The sequence below is a fragment of the Pseudophryne corroboree genome, chromosome 9, assembly GCF_028390025.1.
Source record: "Pseudophryne corroboree isolate aPseCor3 chromosome 9, aPseCor3.hap2, whole genome shotgun sequence".
In the NCBI taxonomy this organism is placed as follows: Eukaryota; Metazoa; Chordata; class Amphibia; order Anura; family Myobatrachidae; genus Pseudophryne; species Pseudophryne corroboree.
Genome location: NC_086452.1, coordinates 420929876 through 420953774, shown reverse-complemented (window position 1 = coordinate 420953774; position 23899 = coordinate 420929876). Strand labels below are relative to the sequence as shown.

General features: G+C 50.3%; 1 long non-coding RNA gene across 1 annotated transcript in view; it reads left to right on the top strand.

Annotated features, from left to right (window-relative positions):
* Window positions 1-23899, top strand: part of LOC134957103 (uncharacterized) — a 304559-nt gene that overhangs the window by 205472 nt on the left and 75188 nt on the right. The window contains exon 4 of the long non-coding RNA XR_010186462.1: window positions 12075-12175. This is a non-coding gene — a long non-coding RNA (uncharacterized LOC134957103). The remainder of the gene's footprint in view (window positions 1-12074; window positions 12176-23899) is intronic.

Below are 23899 nucleotides of genomic sequence, written 5' to 3'. Positions count from 1 at the left end.
AGTCACAGACTCAACGGTGGCTGCTTGATAGAGCAGAGCGACCGTAGTCCGGGACGCATACGCTTGTGCTCTGCAGGCATCCCACAGCCAGCCGCTATGCCGGATAATCAGAGAGGGCGGATGTGGCTGACAGACCACGGCTCCCCCCCCTCACCCGTCCACATACATACACCCTGCTGCCGGCTGCATACTGAACTGCCCGATCGGAGCTCCGATCACGGTAGCCAGAGCTGCCATGCAGGTGCCCCAGGCTGACCCTAGGTTTGGAATGCCCCTGGCCATTCCGGCCGGCTCTGTCTATGGTGTCCGGACCCGGCCATGGCGGTGTTGTGCTGGCGGGTGTGCGGGCCTGTGTGCTGCGCTGCCACTTGGTGCTAGGGAGGAGGGGGTGTGGTCGCAGTCATGGTGCGCGGACCTGGTCATGTCAGTGGATGGGTTGAGGGTACTGGTGTGAGTGTGGGCCGCACCCCCCACACCTCCCTCATGACGCCACTGTTTACTAGTGTCATACCCAGGATTAGAACCCACAACCTATTACACTGGAAGCAGGCACATGACTGATGGAGCGATTTGCTCCTGTACAGGCAGCATGAGAATTCATACTTGTAACTGTCAGAGAAGTAACTACATACTGTATAGTAAGAATTCTGCTGCTTCCTGCTACAGGAGCAAATAGCTTCATCAGTAAGGAGTCTGTTTACACTACAGTGTAATAGGTTGTGGGTTTTAATTCTGGGTATGACACTTGTAAAATGTGTATGTATAAGAAAGAGGGTGTGACTTGTAAGGAGGAAGCAGGGGTGTATTTAGGGGTCCGAGCGCCCATGGCAAAGTAAAGGACTGGTGCCCCCCCCATATTTGAAATAGGGTAGGCCCGTGTGCCAAAAAAAGGGGCATGGCCACTCAATAGTACCCATAGGCGTGCGCACGAGGGTGCCTGGTGCGCACAGGCACCCCCTAATGTCCGGCACCCCCCCCGCATGTCACGCCGATCATCGCTGTCTGTGTGCTGCTGCAGTAGCACACTGATACAGCGATGATCGGATAACCTCCTCCTGGCTGCATCGCTCGCGCTGCCCTAACAGCATTGATTCACCCCCTCCCGAGTCCCGCTGCGCTGCCGCCGCCCGCCGGTCACACTCACACACAGCTGCCTGTCAGCTGTGCGGCTTCTTCCTGGATGGGTGGCGCGGCCGCACACAGCCCAGCCCACCCACTGTCACTGTCATAAGCCGACTGCCTTGCCCTCCCTCCCTTCCTTCCCACCCTGGCAGAGTGGCTGCGCTGTCGGCTGTCCTCCAAGTCCCGGCTCCCGGCGTGCTAATTTCAAGTGTGTGCTCTGCTCTGCTGCCCGGCCCTGACGTTTTCGACCGCTGGAGGACTCGGAGAGGAGGACAGTAGTCGTCCCGGCCATCATCCTGCCTGAGCCTGCTCTTCAGAATGTGAGTGTCTCTCAGTCTCTGTGTGCACCAGGGCAAAGTTCAGGCCAGTCAGGGGTGGGGGTTGGGATAAAATTTATAACAAACTTGGTACACATATTACTTACAAGCTGGGAACAAACACTGTGGGGGTAAGACACCCCTAGCACCCCTAGGGGTGGGACAGCAGCACAGAGTATTTCAGCAGACAGCATAACCCTTTAATGCCTGGAGCAATTTACACCAAACTTGCTACACATATGACTTACTTACACTCTGGGAACAAACACTGTGGGGGTAACACACCCCTAGCACCCCTAGGGGTGGGCCAGCAGCACAGACTACATCAGGACATGCATGATATGTCAGTGATATGGGCCAGTGACATGATGTGAGGAGGGGAATGCAGGTAGCACAAACCCACACACTGAGAGTTATATAGTGGAAGTAGCAGGGTCCCCCAGCAGCACAGAGTATATCAGGAGATACATAATGTGCTAAGCTATATAAGAAACTAAAAAAATCAATAATTTCACAGGGACACTGACATGATGTGAGGAGGGGAATGGAGGCAGTAGGAAGCCACATAGTGGGAAGAGCAGGGTCCCTTGGGGGACCAAAAATTGGTCCGGCCACTACACAAAGTGTGTCAGGTAAGCAAGATATGCCTATATACTAGATCTCCAACCTACGTAAATAAATGAACAACTATCATTCTAATTTACCATCCTCATCCCGCAGCGAAGCACGGGTATTCAGCTATCTACAATGTTATTTATACTGTGTGTTGTAAACAGACATTCTTAAAATCCCGGGCAACGACGGGCACTCCAGCTAGTACAAAATAAAATATGATCACATATGAGTGTTCTTTGCTATTTTCAGTGGCTGCCATAAGATTTATATCATTTTTTCATTTTTGACGAGAAAAGGGAGATGCTTCCTCGCAGACAGCTAACAATCTGACATTTATCATCTGCTCAAGTAACGTTTCTGAGAGTGAGAAGCTTGTAGCGCAGGCAGTCCCAGGTGAGCCCGTGTCAGCTGTGCACAGTTTCCTGTAGCCTAACAAATCTATCTACCTCCTTCCCCAACTTCCCCGTGATGGATTTATTCATATGGCTCTACATTATTTTATATATAGTAATGATAAATGTAAAATACTCTTCCATCAAAACATTGGTCACCTACAGTACAATTTCTAAGCCCTCATTCTAAACAGTGAGGAAATAGGGGGATATTTATCAACGCTTGGAGAGAGATAAAGTACCTACCAATCAGCTCCTAGTTGTCATTTTTCAAACAGATGGAACATGACAGTCAGGATCTGATTGGTTGGTACGTTATCTCTCTCCATTTTATCACTCTCCAAGGTTTTATAATCTCCCCTGTTACTTCTAAATCTTCCGTCAATGTACAGTTAAAGGAACATATATGCCAGCCATACTTACTTCCTTGCCCTGAACCTCCGGGAGACTCCCGAACATATGTTGGTTTTCCAGGACTCCCGGAAGAGTAGATAAGTCTCCCGCAATCCCCTTGGTGCCACCGACGTCAAGAGTGAAGCGAGAGGTCTGGATGGCTTGATGACACAATTCATCTAGTGACAGCTGTCACTTCACTGCCAAGATCTTTACCAGGGCAACCTCTTATCGGAGCAACTGCCCCAGTAATAGATCTTTGATACATAGCCTCGAAAAAACCTTCCTTTTTACAGTCATATGCTGCAATAAGGAACACCTCTGAGTCAGCCTTTTCCTTGCAGCGAGTCCTACACCATGGCCCTCATTCCGAGTTGTTCGCTCGCTAGCTGCTTTTAGCAGCCGTGCAAACGCTAAGCCGCCGCCCTCTGGGAGTGTATCTTAGCTTAGCAGAAGTGCGAACGAAAGGATTGCAGAGCGGCTACAAAATAATTTTGTGCAGTGTCAGAGTAGCTCCAGACCTACTCAGCGCTAGCGATCACTTCAGACTTTTCACTTCCTGATTTGACGTCACGAACACGCCCTACGTTCGGCCAGCCACGCCTGCGTTTCCCCAACCACGCCTGCGTTTTTATCTGGCACGCCTGCGTTTTTCCACACACTCCCTGAAAACGGTCAGTTGACTCCCAGACACGCCCACTTCATGTCAATCATTCTGCAGCCAGCAGTGCGATTGAAAAGCTTCGCTAGACCTTGTGTGAAACTACTTCGTTTGTTGTAATAGTACTTTGCGCGTGTGCATTGCGGCGCATGCGCAGAAGTGCCTTTTTTTGCCTCAACGCTGCGCTGCGACCGAAATCATGTAGAGAACAACTCGGAATGACCAACCATATTTACACAGAAGGAATTCACAAGCACTTGCTATAGCCTTGCTCACAGGCTTTGCAGTCCTGCGTTCGCATAGTCGGCTAGTCGCCACTCATAGGAGAGTTTATTTTCGCTTTGCAAGTGTGCGAACGCCTGTGTAGCAGAGCTGTACAAACAGATCTTGTGCAGTCTCTGCGCAGCCCAGGACTTACTCAGCCGCTGCGATCACTTCAGCCTATCCAGGACCGGATTTGACGTCAGGAACCCTCCCTGCAAACGCTTGGACACACCTGCGCTTTTCCAAACACTCCCAGAAAACGGTCAGTTGACACCCATAAACGCTTTCTTCCTGTCAATTTCCTTGTGAACGCCCGTGCGAATGGATCCTTCGCACAGACCCATCGCTGAGCGGTACCCGCTGTATGAAAACGCAGCCTAGCGATCAGGTCTGAATTAGGTCCTATGGGGGTAATTCCAAGTTGATCGCAGCAGGAAATTTTTTAGCAGTTGGGCAAAACCATGTGCACTGCAGGGGGGGCAGATATAACATGTGCAGAGAGAGTTAGATTTGGGTGGGTTATTTTGTTTCTGTGCAGGGTAAATACTGGTTGCTTTATTTTTACACTGAAATTTAGATTGCAGATTGAACACACCCCACCCAAATCTAACTCTCTCTGCAAATGTTACATCTGCCTCCCCTGCAGTGCACATGGTTTTGCCCAACTGCTAAAAAATTTACTGCTGCGATCAACTTGGAATTACCCCCTTTGTACTATACTAAGGCCCTCATTCCGAGTTGTTCGCTCGGTAAAAATCTTCGCATCGCAGCGTTTTTCCGCTTAATGCGCATGCGCAATGTCCGCACTGCGACTGCGCCAAGTAAATTTGCTATGCACTTAGTAATTTTACTCACGGCTTTTTCATCGTCCTGGCGATCGTAATGTGATTGACAGGAAATGGGTGTTACTGGGCGGAAACAGGCCGTTTTATGGGCGTGTGGGAAAAAACGCTACCGTTTCCGGAAAAAACGCAGGAGTGGCCGGAGGAACGGAGGAGTGTCTGGGCGAACGCTGGGAGTGTTTGTGACGTCAAACCAGGAACGACAAGCACTGAACTGATCGCAGATGCCGAGTAAGTCTGAAGCTACTCAGAAACTGCTACGAGGTGTGTAATCGCAATATTGCAAATACATCGTTCGCAATTTTAAGATGCTAAGATTCACTCCCAGTAGGCGGCGGCTTAGCGTGAGCAACTCTGCTAAAATCGCCTTGCGAGCGAACAACTCGGAATGAGGGCCTAAGCCTTGAAGAAAGATAAAGTGGACGGAAAGTGCCAGCAAATCAGCTCCTAACTGTAGTACCATGTCACACGCTGTGTTTGAAAAATGACAGTTAGGAGCCGATTGGCTGGTACTTTATCTTTGTCCACTTTAACTCTCTCCAAGGCTTAGTACAGAGGTTCTCAAACTCGGTCCTCGGGGGCCCACACAGTGCATGTTTTGCAGGTCTCCTCACAGAATCGTAAGTGAAATAATTAGCTCCACCTGTGGACCTTTTAAAATGTGTCAGTGAGTAATTAATACACCTGTGCACATGCTGGGTTACCTGCAAAACATGCACTGTGTGGGCTCCCGAGGACCGAGTTTGAGAACCTCTGGCTTAGTACATATACCCCTTAATTCTTACACTGTAGTGCATTTTGATTACTTTAGACTTCATCACATCCAGTGGTGCAAGTAGAAAAAATGTCTTATAGGTACTGTGTGCACGCGCACCGCAAAATGGGTGTGGCCAAATGCCACGTGGGGTGTGGCCAATGAAAATGGGGGCGTGGTACACATATGGGGGGAGGGACAGATACACATATGACCCCAATAGTGCCAGATACACGTTGCTTCCCAGTGCCAGATATACATTACATTGCCCCACAGTGCCAGATATACATTGCCCCACAGTGCCAGATACACATTGCCTCACTGTGCCAGATACACAAATGCCCCCAGAGTGCCAGATATACATTGCCTCACAGTGCCAAATACACATTGCCCCACAGTGCCAGATATACAAATGCGCCCAGAGTGCCAGATATACATTGCCTCACAGTGCCAGATATACATTGCCCCACAGTGCCAGATACACAAATGCCCCCAAGTGCCAGATATACATTGCCTCACAGTGTCAGATACACATTGCCCCACAGTGCCAGATACACAAATGCCTCACAGTGTCAGATACACATTGCCCCACAGTGCCAAATACACAAATGCCCCCAGAGTGCCAGATATACATTGCCTTACAGTGCCAGATATACATTGCCCCACAGTGTCAGATACACATTGCCCCACAGTGCCAAATACACAAATGCCCCCAGAGTGCCAGATATAAATTGCCTTACAGTGCCAGATACACAAATGCCCCAACTGAGTCAGATATACATTGGCCCCCCAGTGCCAGATACAGAAATGCCCCCACACTGCCAGATATACCCCCAGTGCCAGATACAGAAATGCCCGCAGTGCCAGTTATGTTCCCAGTGCCAGAAACAGAAATGCCCCCAGTGCCAGATACGCATGTCCCCCAAGTGCCAGATACAGATATGCCCCCAGTGCCAGATACGCATGTCCCCCCAGTGCCAGATACAGAAATGCCCCCACAGTGCCAGATATGCTCCCAGTGCCAGCTATGCCCCAGTGCCAGATACAGAGATGCCCCCAGTGCCAGATATGCCCCCAGTGCCAGATACAGAGATGCCCCCAGTGCCAGATACAGAAATGCCCCCACAGTGCCAGATACAGAGATGCCCCCAGTGCCAGATATGCCCCCAGTGCCAGATACAGAGATGCCCCCAGTGCCAGATATGCCCCCAGTGCCAGATACAGAAATGCCCCCAGTGCCAGATACACATGTCCCCACAGTGCCAGATATGCCCCCAGTGCCAGATACAGAGATGCCCCCAGTGCCAGATATGCCCCCAGTGCCAGATACAGAGATGCCCCCAGTGCCAGATATGCCCCCAGTGCCAGATACAGAGATGCCCCCAGTGCCAGATACAGAAATGCCCCCACAGTGCCAGATACAGAGATGCCCCCAGTGCCAGATATGCCCCCAGTGCCAGATACAGAGATGCCCCCAGTGCCAGATATGCCCCCAGTGCCAGATACAGAAATGCCCCCAGTGCCAGATACACATGTCCCCACAGTGCCAGATATGCCCCAGTGCCAGATACAGAGATGCCCCCAGTGCCAGATATGCCCCCAGTGCCAGATACAGAGATGCCCCCAGTGCCAGATACAGAAATGCCCCCACAGTGCCAGAGACAGAGATGCCCCCAGTGCCAGATATGCCCCCAGTGCCAGATACAGAAATGCCCCCAGTGCCAGATACACATGTCCCCACAGTGCCAGATATCCCCCAGTGCCAGGTACACATGCCCCCCCCCCGCTCCTGCTTACCGCGCTGCTACTTGTTCCTGAGTGTGAGGGGAGGAGAGCGCAGCGTGCGCCTCTCCTGCCCCTCAGTCTCCGGCGGCGGTGCAGGTCACGGTGTCTACCTTCAATTAGGCGCCGATCCGTGAGCCAATCAAAGCTCGCGGTCTGGCAGCCAATCAGGAGCCTTGGATGCAGGTCCGCGAGCTCTGATTGGCTCACGGGCCAGCGCTGAATTGAAGGTAGACATTGAGGGGCAGGAGAGGCGCATGCAGCGCGGTATGAGCAGCAGCGGAGGGAGGGAGCCGCGGCCCGGCAGCGGTGGGTACGGCGTACCCACGGCTAATTTCTTAAGGGTGCGCCGTACCCACCCGTACCCGCCCACTTGCACCGCTGATCACATCACACTTACCTTAATGCTTTGGTGGGATCATCACCAGACCTACATATAGAAGTAAGTTTCATATATTAGTGAAAGATACTACTAAGGTAGAAAAAGTCAAATGCAATATGGGTTCTACTGTATATTTAAACAGAGAAATCTGGATGAATCAGAGGTGGAACTACCGGGGCTCCTGAGGACTAAGGGGACCACTTCTGCCCAGATCAGCAATGAGTTATCCCCTTAGACCCGCACAGACCATTTTGAGCAATGTAGGATGAATGGGCCTGTGCAGAGAGCAGGATGGGCCCCATTGTCTGAGGGACCTGCCCCTTACCTTATGGAGGCGGGGCTGACCTTGTGTGTGCCGCACTGATAAAGGACTCCTCTGCCACCTACTGTATCTGCGCAGATGATCACAGTCACATACTGCCTCTAAATAACAGGCAGCTGTACATTATTTCATTATTCACTGCTGTCTGTGAATTGAAGGCAGCTCACACCCAGTGTAACTGGTACTGTCTGAGTCTGCCTGACCAAGTGCCAAACTGAGGAAAGAAAATGGGGTGGTGCCCCGGTCACAGACAGAGCAGAGATCTTTGTGTTCCTGCCCCCACCAAGGTATGTGTCCCTTGTTCTCCACCCCTCACAGGACATATGCTTGTACTCCTGTCACTCTGTCTCCCTGTCACCCACTGTCTCTCCCTGTCATGCTCTGCCTCCCCCTTCATTCCACTTTCACCCTCTGCCTCCCCTTGTCTTCCATTGTCACCCTCTGCCTCTCCCTTTATTACACTTTCACCCTCTGCCTCCCCTTGTCTTCCATTGTCACCCTCTGCCTCTCCCTTCATTCCACTTTCACCCTCTGCCTCCCCTTGTCTTCCATTGTCACCCTCTGCCTCCCCCTTCATTCCACTTTCACCCTCTGCCTCCCCTTGTCTTCCATTGTCACCCTCTGCCTCTCCCTTCATTCCACTTTCACCCTCTGCCTCCCCTTGTCTTCCATTGTCACCCTCTGCCTCTCCCTTCATTACACTTTCACCCTCTGCCTCCCCTTGTCTTCCATTGTCACCCTCTGCCTCTCCCTTCATTCCACTTTCACCCTCTGCCTCAACCTTGTCTTCCATTGTCACCCTCTGCCTCTCCCTTCATTCCACTTTCACCCTCTGCCTCAACCTTGTCTTCCATTGTCACCCTCTGCCTCTCCCTTCATTCCACTTTCACCCTCTGCCTCAACCTTGTCTTCCATTGTCACCCTCTGCCTCTCCCTTCATTCCACTTTCACCCTCTGCCTCAACCTTGTCTTCCATTGTCACCCTCTGCCTCTCCCTTCATTCCACTTTCACCCTCTGCCTCAACCTTGTCTTCCATTGTCACCCTCTGCCTCTCCCTTCATTCCACTTTCACCCTCTGCCTCAACCTTGTCTTCCATTGTCACCCTCTGCCTCTCCTGTCACCCAATGCCATGTGACATATTCTGAACTTGGGTTGGGGTGGAGGAGGAGAGGGGGGGGGGGGGGGAATTATATATTTGCACCTGGGCCCACCACTCACAAGCTCCGCCACTGGGATGAATATTTTTTTATAAAATCAAAGCTAGATCAACAATTCCTTAATTGAAGATTAAGGACCCTATTCAGTAAGGATTGCAAAATCTGCTTTTTAGCAGAAATTGCAATCCTTTAACTCGCATGCTAGGGGCCGCCGTTAGCAGAGCAAGGCCGCCCAGCATGCTGACCACCGCCTTCCATCTGCGACCCGTACTAATTGCGATCACCCCGCAATTCATGTGCAGTCGCAGAAGTTAGGGAAGTCTGCCAGTGCAGCCTGGCTGCGACGGTAGGAGGCCCACCGCCATCTTTTGATCGGAGCGGCTGCGTGTGACATCGCGCAGCTGCCCCGATAACGCCACCGCCATGCACAGTTCGGAAGCCGCTGCCCCCGCCACGCTCCTTCTACGCCTTGGAATGCGCCTACATCGTCATTGGAATTATTGCGGCTGGATTGCGATTTGCGATCCAACCTGAATGAGGTCCTAAATCTTTACTTTCCTATTTTTTCAGGTTTGAAGATGTGATTTAAAGCAGGGCGTGGGAATACCTTCTGTTTTACGCAGGCTTTTCCCATATTTAATGTACAGTGAAGTGCTATTTTGTTCCTTTAAGCTTTTTTCAGCATTGCATTAATGGTCTCTGTATAGGATTACCATGCGTATAAATAAACAACATGTTTATTCAGAAGAGACAGCAAAACGCGCTGATTTATTGTCTGTCCTTACCGTGTAATTGTCTGCTCAATCAGTGCCAACATTATATCTGTAGACAGTGTTATTTCAAGCAGGAAACCAGAACAGAAACTGTGTGTAATTCAGGTAGATAATGGGAAAACTCTTGAGTACAGCTGTATAGTAGGGACATACATAGGGGATCGGTATGGTATACCTCCACACGGGATGCCGAAGGTCAGTATACCGTCATTGGCATCCTGAGCGGTGGAATGCCGACAGATTGGTGATCGCAACGAAGCCCCTTGTGGGCTCACTGCACTCGCCACGCTGCGGGCTCGGTGGCGAGCTACACTCACCACAAGTTCTATACTCCCTCTATGGGTGTCGTGGACACCCATAGAGGGGGAATCACCTACCTCACCGGTATACTGGCAGCGGTATGGTGCCCCATTCGGGATCCTGGCGTCAGTAATGTGACAGCCGGGATCCCAATGAGCGGTATGCTGACCGTATACCATGCAAGTATAGTGTTATAGGAACAGCATTAGTTCTTGGATGTTTGCGCACAGATGTCTCGTTTATAGGTCACCACTAAAATAACATCTAGCCAATGGCAGCCCTTCGGTTCATAAAAGAATGTTGAAGAAACAGTAAATTGAATGATGTACACTCAATCAGATAACAGCAAACAATACACAGTGGAGAAGTACCAACCAATCAGCTCCTATAAGTTTTTTTTAAACACAGCCTTTGAAGTGACAGTTGAAGCTGATTGTGTGGTACTTTGGGGGATATGTATCAAATCATGGAGAGTGATACAATGGAGAGAGGTAAAGTACCAACCAATCAGCTCCTAGCTGCCATGCTACAGGCTGTGTTTGAAAAATGATGGTTGGTTGGTTGGTTGGTACTTTATCTGTCTCCACTTTATCTCTTTCCAAGGTTTGATACATCTCCTCATTTATCTCTCTTGAAGGTTTGATACATTTCCCACAGATGTACCAACAGGGTTATATAGGAATATACAACTCAGTGTAACAACCTTGTGGTAAATACATTATGGCAGCAAGTAACCCAACTGAGCATCAGTCTTGTTGGTGAACAATATTAAGGTGAGATTGCAGTACACTGATGTATATAAATGCTAAAGGAGTAGGAAAAACATCAGCTGGTCTAGTGGATCCTAGATCTTGGTGTTTCCACCTGAGTGGCCTGAGTGGATGACCAGCAGGGCCGGCTCTACCATTAGGCAGCTTTAGGCAGTTGCCTAGGAGCACCGGCCCCTGAAGGGCACGACTGAATTTATCTAGCAAAAAAATGAAGGATGTCTCTGCATGCGACCTCCTCCTTTTACACTACGCTGGCCGCTGCTGTGAGTCTAATCAGGTGCAGCTGCCGCTATCAAGCTGGACCACATAGTGCCTCAGCGCTTCCTCCATGCAGTCGAAGTCAGAAAATATTACAGTACACACATTACGTACAAACACCACATAGATGGCCTCCGCGTGCGTATGTATTCGGCCGTGCGTGCACATATTCGCAATTTGCGTATGGTCGCTTCCGCGGTCCTGCGCATTAGAGCGTGGTATGAGTAATTACAGTGGAATTTGTACTCGGGGCCGGAATATTCGGGATTGGGTTGTAAGGACAGATATCACCAATATGTCAAACACTACCAGCTCACAGCATTTTTTGAGTCGACGCAATGGATGCTATAAGTGCATCAATTGTGTCACTTGTCGATATTTTATAGCTGGTGACAGCTTTTGTCATCCATACAGTGGAAAGAAGTTCTTTATCAGACACAAAGTGACTTGCACTACCAAATTCATTGTGTACATTATCAGATGTCCATGTGGACTTGTTTATGTCGGTAAAACCGATAGAACATTGCGTGAGCGCATGGCGGGACATCGTTCCACCATTCGCGCTGCTATTGACTCCGGTAGAAGTGACCATCCTGTGGCGCGGCACTTTGCGGAGGCCGGTCACAGTATGGCCAATCTCAGATACATGATCATTGATCATGTTCCACCATCATTGCGGGGGGGCAATCGCTCATTGAAATTACTTAAATGTGAGTCTAGTTGGATCTTTAGACTAGGAACCCTTACACCCCGTGATCTTAATGACAACCTTGGTTTGCACGCATTCATCTAAATGCACTGTTCTTTCTATGGTGTCTCATATATACAAAATACACTGGTTTGTAGTAATTTAAGTACATAGCATTGTTCATGTATCGATGTCTACTTAAAGTATATTTTTATGTACTGTGCCTGTGTGAAACTCCGTGCTGCTGTTGTTTTTATTTCACTACATTGTTATTGTTTAGGTTACCACGGCAACGGACGGGGGGAAATGACGTCATTTGTGGGCGTCAGACTTCCTGGTTCTGGACGCCGCGGCTAGCGCTACACATGGTGGGGATATAAGGTGAGCAGAGTCTAGTTATTGTATTGTTTGTGCCTGATGACGATGTAATACACATCGAAACGTCGCAGTTTATCCTGACTCCTTGTGTCGTTATTTCACCGTGTGCTGCCGATACCATTTGCTATATATATATATTTATATATATATATGTATGAGTATATGGATATATGTGTATATATGTATATCTTGAGGATGGAAATAGATAATCATATTATGTGTGGGATCATATTGTTCAGAGTCACGTAAACATTAATCTGGTGGGAATAAGAATATTATCATATATTACCACATTAAGTTATTAATAATGCCAGATTTATGTATGATTAATGTGATGGGTTTAACTGGTCATGGGGCGGGAACTCAGATGCAAACAACAGAAATCACATCTCAAGTCTTAGCCATCGCCCACTTCTTGAGCTGACCAATGATCCCCGGTGCACAGGATATGTCCCACCCCCGAACCAATGGACGAAGAGCACACAGTGTCTATTGTATTATGTTTTGATCTACTCTATAAAGAGCCAGCTGCATGCCAGGTCACTATCACAGACTCTAAAGGTCATCTACCCAGATGACTGAGGACCAAACTGGGAAGCGCAGGCGAAAAAACCAAACAAGTATGTACCATTGACTGTAGCCATTATTCTATTGTATTGTATTGCTTTGTTATTGTAACCCCCTTTCAGTAATAATATGTTGTGGTGTCGGAACCCGGCATTTTAAATACAAACTGGTGTCGTGTTTCCTTTTCCTGCTAAGGTATTAAAGTGTATTTACAGCCACTCGGGCTGCTGAATTGTGCTAACAGCGTATAGGCCTGTGTACGCAAACTGTGTAGTCACTACGCCCTTTAGGCGTACGTACTCAGAGTGCGTACACTGTGCGACTTTGTGTACGTAAGGTTTGTGAATAACATAAAGGTGAAAGGTTAATTACCGCGGCCGCAGCGGCTCAATATTAAAGTGTATCAAGTGTGTTTAAGGTATATGCTTTTTAGTCCTGTAAGTAAACCAGCGTTTACAATGCCAACACGTGTAACATCACGTCATGTTATGACACATAGGAGGCAAATGTAACTAAGACTCCTGAGGGGCGCCCCCACAGCCGCTCCTCATAATCCTGATGCACCTCCTCCAGGCTTCTGGATCCTGGCTCTCCAGCAGCAAGCAGCACCTGACTACATGTCTGCATCCGCAGCATCGCTGTAATGCTGCTGCTGCCTGTAAGAGGAACCATGCCAATTACGAGGGAAAACAAGAAAACAGCTTAAGGTAAGTAACCCATGTGGGTTCTGTGGGACCACAGACACACTGGCATATTTATAATGGGTGCAGTGTGTGCGGTACACACGTCCCCTGAGTCCAGGGGGGCCAACACCACACATGCTGCACCCATTTTTTTTTAAGACTCACCCCTCCGGAATCCCACGCCGATGTCAGCAGCGCTGTTAAACCACTGTGAAAATGGCGCTGTGGGCATTTTGACAGAATTATGGGGGTCATTCTGAGTTGTTCGCTCGTTATTTTTTTCTCGCAACGGAGCGATTAGTCGCTAATGCCCATGCGCAATGTCCGCAGTGCGACTGCGCCAAGTAAATTTGCTATGCAGTTAGGTATTTTATTCACGGCATTACAAGGTTTTTTCTTCGTTCTGGTGATCGTAATGTGATTGACAGGAAGTGGGTGTTTCTGGGCGGAAACTGGACGTTTTATGGGAGTGTTGGAGAAAACGCTACCGTTTCTGGGAAAAACGCGGGAGTGGCTGGAGAAACGGGTGAGTGTCTGGGCGAACGCTGGGTGTGTTTGTGACGTCAAACCAGGAACGACAAGCACTGAACTGATCGCACTGGCAGAGTAAGTCTCGAGCTACTCAGAAACTGCACAGAGAAGTCTTTTCGCAATTTTGAGAACCTTTCGTTCGCAATTTTGATAAGCTAAGATTCACTCCCAGTAGGCGGCGGCTTAGCGTGTGCAAAGCTGCTAAAAGCAGCTTGCGAGCGAACAACTCGGAATGAGGGCCTATGTGCATGTGCAGTAGAGAAATCTCTGGAAAAATTTTCCCGGAGATCTGCGCATGTGCAGTAGAGTCTGAGCCTTGTAGTGCTCAGACTGTCAGCCCTGCCAGCAGAGAGGAGGGGGCCCGAACGGAAGAGGCAGAACACTGGGCCCCCTCCTCTCTTAAAGTGCCCCTGCACAGACAGTACAGATCTTACAGTCCGATGGGTGGTTTGCACCAGTAATCAGCATAATAAGGAAAGACAGACACTGGAGCACAATACAGTACAAATGGAGGGGGGAGGGGAGGTCAGTAATGAACTTACAGATGGGGGGATGGAACAAAATAAGGAGCATACAAATTATGTATACCTGTATATATATGTATACACATACAATTAAAGAGATGTACTTTGCATCCTGGTGGACGGGATGCCGGCGTTCAGAATACCGGCGCAGGAATCCCAACACCTGTCAGAATGCCCGACGCTGGAATCCTGACAGCCGGCTTCCTAACTGTTAGTATGCCAGGGAGGGTTAGGGGAAGGGTTAATTCATTTCATTCAAAATGTTGGTATTCTGAAGGTCGGGATGGCGCTGTTGGGATTCTGACCAGATGGCTCATCGTTGCGACTAGGTTGCTGAGTTGCGTACACACGTGCATATGCATCGCAGCAATATCTATATATATATATATACACTGCTCAAAAAAATAAAGGGAACACTAAAATGACATCCTAGATCTGAATGAATGAAATATTCTTATTAAATACTTTGTTCTTTACATAGTTGAATGTGCTGACAACAAAATCACACAAAAATTATCAATGGAAATCAAATTTATTAACCCATGGAAGTCTGGATTTGGAGTCACCCTCAAAATTAAAGTGGAAAAACACACTACAGGCTGATCCAACTTTGATGTAATGTCCTTAAAACAAGTCAAAATGAGGCTCAGTAGTGTGTGTGGCCTCCACGTGCCTGTATGACCTCCCTACAACCCACACAAGTGGCTCAGGAAGTGCAGCTCATCCAGGATGGCACATCAATGCGAGCTGTGGCAAGAAGGTTTGCTGTGTCTGTCAGCGTAGTGTCCAGAGCATGGAGGCGCTACCAGGAGACAGGCCAGTACATCAGGAGACGTGAAGGAGGCCATAGGAGGGCAACAACCCAGCAGCAGGACCGCTACCTCCGCCTTTGTGCAAGGAGGAACAGGAGGAGCACTTCCAGAGCCCTGCAAAATGACCTCCAGCAAGCCACAAATGGCATGTGTCTACTCAAATGATCAGAAACAGACTCCATGAGGGTGGTATGAGGGCCCAACGCCCACAGGTGGGGCTTGTGCTTACAGCCCAACACCGTGCAGGACGTTTGGCATTTGCCAGAGAACACCAAGATTGGCAAATTCGCCACTGGCGCCCTGTGCTCTTCACAGATGAAAGCAGGTTCTCACTGAGCACATGTGACAGATGTGACAGAGTCTGGAGACGCCAAGGACAACGTTCTGCTGCCTGCAACATCCTCCAGCATGACCGGTTTGGCAGTGGGTCAATAATGGTGTGGGGTGGCATTTCTTTGGGGGGCTGCACAGCCCTCCATGTGCTTGCCAGAGGTAGCCTGACTGCCATTAGGTACCGAGATGAGATCCTCAGATCCCTTGTGAGACCATACGCTGGTGCGGTTGGCCCTGGGTTCCTCCTAATGCAAGACAGTGCTAGACCTCATGTGGCTGGAATGTGTCAGCAGTTCCTGCAAGACAAAGGCATTGATGCTATGGACTGGCCCGCCCGTTCCCCGGACATGAATCCAATTGAGCACATCTGGGACATCATGTCTCGCTCCATCCGCCAATGCCACATTGCACCACAGACTGTCCAGGAGTTGGCGGATGCTTTAGTCCAGGTCTGGGAGGAGATCCCTCAGGAGAACATCCGCCACCTCATCAGGAGCATGCCCAGGCATTGTAGGGAGGTCATACAGGCACGAGGAGGCCACAGACACTACTGAGCCTCATTTTGACTTGTTTTAAGGACATTACATCAAAGTTGGATCAGCCTATAGTGTGTTTTTCCACTTTAATTTTGAGGGCGACTCCAAATCCAGACCTCCATGGGTTAATAAATTTGATTTCCATTGATAATTTTTGTGTGATTTTGTTGTCAGAACATTCAACTATGTAAAGAACAAAGTATTTAATAAGAATATTTCATTCATTCAGATCTAGGATGTGTTATTTTAGTGTTCCCTTTATTTTTTTGAGCAGTGAATATATATCTCCTATATAATAGCCCAGATCTGTGACTTTGTGATTCATTTGCTAACGCTGGGCGGAGTCACAACAGTGGGCGGAGTTAGTCAAATGAGTCACAGATCTGGCCAAATCTATAGGACACTAGGAGCAGCTGCAGAAGCAGATAGTATGGACATGGCACAGGCAGGGGTGCATACCTCCCAGCTTTCTTCATGAGCTTTCTTCAGGCAGAAGGAGGGACACAAACACACACACACACACACACACACACACACGGCGAAAAGGGGGCGTGGCTTCACGGGAGAGCCCCCGTTTTGGTCAGTGAGGGGGCTTGCCCAGCGCTCTGTGAGCTGCTGGCATGCCCCCAGGGGCTGATTATGAGTCCGGGGGGCCCAGGGCACTTGAGACAGGGGAGCCCTATCTCATTGCTGAGCCTGCTGTGGGGTTGGGGGCGTGGCCTAATCGCGCCCCGCGAGGCCACGCCCCTTATGCAAATTCCGGTGTATATATATATTTTTTTTTTATGGAATTTTGACCCCTCAGCTAGGGCTAAATCCAGAGGAGGTGGTCGCTCCCCCTACACACCCGCACAGGCAGAAGAAAGCAGGGAGACTGCTGCCTCCCTGCAACACCACAGACCTGCCAATACGCAGCAGCGTGTGCTGACTGTAGCACAATGCTGCCGTTGTTGCTGGGGGAGCTTCTGAGCTGGGACAGAGCTACTCGAGCCGGGGGGACCCCTAAAACTGTGGGGCCAACGGTACGTACCGCCTGCCCCCCCTCCCTTAATCCGGCTCTGCTGCTGGAACCCCCCCTTAATCCGTACCCCCTGATGCCCCCTCTCCCTCTGTCTCCACTATTCACCGCTGCTTTGCTAAGCAGAACAGCGAGTACAGGAGCTTTCCAACTGCCCCCCCACCGCAGGACACTGCGACCCGCGGGTGGGACAGCGGGACAGACCCCAAAAAATGGGACTGTCCCGCGAAAATTGGGACATTTAGGAGGTATGGGGGTGTGTGAGGGGGTATGCCATACTTGACCCCCCACATCAGCATACTCAGCAGGGTCTCTCTGGCGGGGAGGAGCGTCACTTTCTAGCACTCCACGCTTCTTAGCTGTAGTTTTGTGGGTCACCAGCCGCTGTGCACTTTCCGTACTGCCTCTGTTATCTCCAGCCCCGGCAACCCCACCGCTAGCTGCAGCGCTGCCACCCGCAGTGAGGTGCGCCCAGCTCCTTCACATACTTTAGCCGGCGGGTAGCGCTGCAGAAGTCCGCGCTGCTTGCAGGCTCTGACCCCCTCCTCCCTCCAGCAGCAGCGTCTCCTGGGAGCTAACCAGTCACTCCCAGTCTCCCCTTACCACAGTGCCCAGCAGCCGTGAGGTCCGCGCCACGTGCATGCTATGACCCCCTCCTCCCTCCAGCCGCAGCATCTCCTGGGGGCTAACCAGTCACTCCCAGTCTCACCTTACCACAGTGCCCGGCAGCTGCGCGAGGTCTGCGGTGTGTGACTGAGGAGGGGGGGAGTGATGCGGACGGGCAGAGGAAGCAGGACTACAGCCTAAGAGAGTCAGCCATGCCAAGTCTCCACCAGCAGCAGATCCCAACAGGTTGGAGTGGATCAGCAGCAGCCAGCAGCAGTGACTCCGGTAAGACACATCTGTCTGTCACCACTGTTCTGTCCCTAATACCAATCTCTCCCGTGCCCTGTGTTCTGTCATGTCCCTGTCACCCCTGGCCTTGACCTGCCACCCTTATCCTGGCCCTTTCACCCTTATCCTGGTCCTTTCACCCTTATCCTGGCCCTGTCACCCTTATGCTGGCCCTGTTACCCCTATCCTGGCCCTGTCACCCCTGTGCTTGCCCTGTCAACCCTATACTGGCCCTGTCACCCCTGTCCTGGTCCTGCCGCCCCTACCCTGGCCCTGTCACCCCTATCCTGTCCCTGTCATTTCTGTCCTGGCCCCGTCGCCCGTGTCCTGGCCCCGTTACCCCTGTCCTGGCCCCGTCACCCCTGTTCTGACCCTGTCACCCCTGTCCTGGCCCAGTCAACCCTGTTCTGACCCTGTCACCCCTATCCTGGCCCTGTTACTGCATACCCTCCAACTACCTTTTTGGCAGGTACAGTACCCGCAGCACCTCCAGACCTCTCCCCAATGCACCACACCTCCGCACCTTCCCCTCCACCACATGCGGCACTCCACCCCTCCCCCACATGCTGTGCCTCCAGACCCCCTACACCACCCGCGGCTTCCACTCCTCCGCCCCTTCACCACCTCCAGCAATCTCCAGGCCCCCTCCACCATTCACCCCCCTTATATGTCTCCCCCCACACCTGCCCCCCTCCACCCACAGCATCTGCAGACACCCTCCTCCATCCGCGGTCCCCCCCTCACCCACCCCTCCCCCACCAATGGCACCCCCGCACCTGCCCCTCCACCACCTGCAGCACCTCCGGACCTCCTTCCCCATCCTCCGCAACACCCGTACCTGCCCCTCCCCTACCCATGGCGCCTGCGGACCCCTACCCCACCAGCGGCACTCCCGCCCCTTCCCATCCCATCCCACAGCACCTCCGGAATCCTTCACCCATCTGCAACATCCCCACACCTGCCCCTCCCCCACCCACGGCACCCCTGCTCCTCCCCCACCTGCAGTGCCTCCGGACCCCTCCCCCATCTGCATCCCCCACTCCTCTGCCCCTCCCCCACCCGCAGCACCTCCCAACCCTTCCCCATCCGGGCCCCACCCCCACTTCCGCCCCCCTCCATCCGCAGCATCTACAGACACCATCCGCAGTACCCCCCGCACCCGCTACATTCTGTACATTGTGCCCTGCAGGTGCTGTTCACGCCGTCGCAAGGGGCTGCGCCTCCTTCACCATCGCACACCCTTTCATTGTGCAATATTTAACCACTAACAAAGGAATGCAGGTGATACTCCATATAACACAAATATTGAACCCCAGAAAGGCATGCAAGGGTTAAGGGGGCGTAGCCCCTTGCGACGGTGTGAAGAGCGCCCGTAGGGCGCGATGAAGCACCTAGTATATATATATATATATATATATGTGTGTACACACACACAGGATAGATAGATAGATAGATAGATAGATAGATAGATAGATAGATAGATAGATAGATAGATAGATAGATAGATAGATATAGATCTCTGTTGTCACAGAACCAGCATACCACAATGCAATCACAAACATGTATTTCACTTGCATTGTGGTGTGCTGGTTATTTCAGTGACAACAGAGATTACTTTCTACAACATTCATTACTAAGAAGTAAGAACCCACTTTACAGACATTTGGGAGTATGCTGTACTTGCCCTGTATTATGTGTGTAGATAGATAGATAATGCCCTGTATTATGTGTGTAGATAGATAGATAGATAGATAGATAGATAGATAGATAGATAGATAGATAGATAGATAGATAGATAGATAGATAGATAGATAGATAGATAATAGGTATAATGTTTGGCAGCTGTCACCACAGAGATCGCCAATTGATGGCAGCACCAATTACAGTTCAGCAGCAGAACTGAGATGGTTGCAGTAAATGCCCCAAACCACTTGGTGTAATGACTCCTCAGCACTAACATGTCATTTCTCACATGTCACTGTGTAATATCAGGGGGGAGATGATGGTGTGGGGTATAGGGCAGAGAGCTGATGCACGGCCATCACCAACTACCATCACCAACTGCCGCCCGCATGCACATTTGAATTCTCCATGGTATAAAACCCCAGCGCACGGCAATATCACTGCCATTTACTCAGCTGAAGCTGCTGCTGACACAGGAGACAAGCCTCTGGAAGAGCGAACTAGTCTGTACCCTGCACCTAGTGACTACGTCCCACAAGTGACCGGATCAGAGCGCACAATCAGATCTGTGCTGTGTGTGTGATTTTTCTTTTCTTTCTCTATCGTCCTAGTGGATGCTGGGGTTCCTGAAAGGACCATGGGGAATAGCGGCTCCGCAGGAGACAGGGCACAAAAAGTAAAGCTTTAGGATCAGGTGGTGTGCACTGGCTCCTCCCCCTATGACCCTCCTCCAAGCCAGTTAGATTTTTGTGCCCGGCCGAGAAGGGTGCAATCTAGGTGGCTCTCCTAAAGAGCTGCTTAGGAAAGTTTAGCTTAGGTTTTTTATTTTACAGTGAGTCCTGCTGGCAACAGGATCACTGCAACGAGGGACTTAGGGGAGAAGAAGTGAACTCACCTGCGTGCAGGATGGATTGGCTTCTTGGCTACTGGACATCAGCTCCAGAGGGACGATCACAGGTACAGCCTGGATGGTCACCGGAGCCTTGCCGCCGGCCCCCTTGCAGATGCTGAAGTAAGAAGAGGTCCAGAATCGGCGGCAGAAGACTCCTCAGTCTTCTAAAGGTAGCGCACAGCACTGCAGCTGTGCGCCATTTTCCTCTCAGCACACTTCACACGGCAGTCACTGAGGGTGCAGGGCGCTGGGAGGGGGGCGCCCTGGGAGGCAAATGAATACCTATTTTGGCTAAAAATACCTCACATATAGCCTCCGGAGGCTATATGGAGATATTTAACCCCTGCCAGAATCCGTTAAGAGCGGGAGACGAGGCCGCCGAAAAAGGGGCGGGCCTATCTCCTCAGCACACAGCGCCATTTTCCCTCACAGAAAGGCTGGAGGGAAGGCTCCCAGGCTCTCCCCTGCACTGCACTACAGAAACAGGGTTAAAACAGAGAGGGGGGGCACTAATTTGGCGATATGCTTATATATATATTAAGATGCTATAAGGGAAAACACTTATATAAGGTTGTCCCTATATAATTATAGCGTTTTTGGTGTGTGCTGGCAAACTCTCCCTCTGTCTCTCCAAAGGGCTAGTGGGTCCTGTCCTCTATCAGAGCATTCCCTGTGTGTGTGCTGTGTGTCGGTACGTGTGTGTCGACAGGTAGGAGGACGATGTTGGTGAGGAGGCGGAGCAATTGCCTGTAATGGTGATGTCACTCTCTAGGGAGTCGACACCGGAATGGATGGCTTATTTAGGAAATTACGTGATAATGTCAACACGCTGCAAGGTCGGTTGACGACATGAGACGGCCGACAAACAATTAGTACGGTCCAGACGTCTCAAAAACACCGTCAAGGGTTTTAAAACGCCCGTTTACTTTAGTCGGTCGACACAGACACAGACAGGGACACTGAATCCAGTGTCGACGGTGAATAAACAAACGTATTCCTTATTAGGGCCACACGTTAAAGGCAATGAAGGAGGTGTTACGTATTTCTGATACTACAAGTACCACAAAAGAGGGTATTATGTGGGATGTGAAAAAACTACCATAGTTTTTCCTGAATCAGATAAATTAAATAAAGTGTGTGATGATGCGTGGGTTCCCCCCGATAGAAAATTATGGGCGGTATACCCTTTCCCGCCAGAAGTTAGGGCGCGTTGGGAAACACCCTTTAAGGTGGATAAGGCGCTCACACGCTTATCAAAACAAGTGGCGGTACCGTCTATAGATAGGGCCGTCCTCAAGGACCAGCTGACAAGGCTGGAAAATATAATAAAAAGTATATACACACATACTGGTGTTATACTGCGGCCAGCGATCGCCTCAGCCTGGATGTGCAGAGCTAGGGTGGCTTGGTCGGATTCCCTGACTAAAAATATTGATACCCTTGACAGGGACAGTATTTTATTGACTATAGAGCATTTCTATATATGCGAGATGCACAGAGGGATATTTGCACTCTGGCATCATGAATAAACGCGATGTCCATAACTGCCAGAAGATGTTATGGACACGACAGTGGTCAGGTGATGCAGATTCCAAACGGCACAGTATGGCCGTATACAGGAAGAGGACTTGTTTGGGGTCGGTCCATCGGACCTGGTGGTCACGGCAACTGCTGGAAAATCCACCGTTTTTTTACCCTAAGTCACATCTCTGCAGAAAAAGACACCGTCTTTTCAGCCTCAGTCCTCTCGTCCCTATAAGATCATATCTGCCCAGGGATAGAGGAAAGGGAAGAAGACTGCAGCAGGCAGCCCATTCCCAGGAACAGAAGCGTTCCACCGCGTCTGACAAGTTCTCAGCATGGCGCTGAGACCGTACAGGACCCCTGGATCCTACAAGTAGTATCCCGGGGGTACAGATGGGAATGTCGAGACGTTTCCCCTTCGCAGGCTCCTGAAGTCTGCTTTACCAAGTCTCCCTCCGACAAGGAGGTAGTATGGGAAAAAATTCACAAGCTGTATTCCCAGCAGGTGATAATTAAATTACCCCTCCTACTACAGAAAAGGGGTATTATTCCACACTATATTGTGGTACTGAAGCCAGAAGGCTAGGTGAGACTTATTCTAAAAAATTTTTTTGGAACACTTACAAAGGTTCAAATTAAGATGAAGTCACTCAGAGCAGTGCTAACGAACCAGGAATAAGGGGACTATATAGTGTCCCGGGACATCAGGGATGCTTACCTCTATGTCCCAAATTTGCCCTTCTCACTAAGGGTACCTCAGGTTCGTGGTGCAGAACTGTCACTATCAGTTTCAGACGCTGCCGTTTGGATTGTCCACGGCACCCTGGGGTCTTTACCAAGGTAATGGCCGAATTGATGATTCTTCTTAGAAGAAAAGGCGTCTTAATTATCCCTTACTTGGACGATCTCCTGATAGGGGCATAGTCCAGGGAACAGTTGGAGGTCGGAGTAGCACTATCTCGGATACTGCTACAATCAGCACGGGTGGATTCTAAATATTCCAAAATCGCAGCTGATCCCGACGACACGTCTGCTGTGCCTAGGGATGATTCTGGACACAGTCCAGAAAAAGGTGTTTCTCCCGGAAGAGAAAGCCAGGGAGTTATCCGAGCAAGTCAGGAACCTCCTAAAAACAGTGCATCATTGCACAAGGGTCCTGGTAAATATGGTGGCTTCCTACGAAGCAATTCCATTCGGCAGATTTCACGTAAGAACTTTTCAGTGGGATCTGCTGGACAAATGGTCCGGATCGCATCTTCAGATGCATCAGCGGATAACCCAATATCCAAGGACAAGGGTGTCTCTCCTGTGGTTATAGAGTGCTCATCTTCTAGAGGGCAGCAGATTCGGCATTCAGGATTGGATGCTGGTAACCACGGAGCCCAGCCTGAGAGGCTGGGGAGCAGTCACACAAGGAAAAAATTTCCAGGGAGTGTGATCAAGTATGGAGACTTTTCTCCACATAGATATACTGGAGCTAAGGGTAAATTTATAATGCTCTAAGCTTAGCAAGACCTCTGCTTCAAGGTCAGCCGGTATTGATCCAGTGGGAAAAACATCACGGCAGTCGCCCACGTAAACAGACAGGGCGACACAAGAAGCAGGAGGGCAATGGCAGAAACTGCAAGGATTTTTCGCTGGGCGGAAAATCATGTGATAACACTGTCAGCAGTTTTTCATCCCGGGAATGGAAACTGGGAAGCAGACTTCCTCAGCACGACCTCCACCCG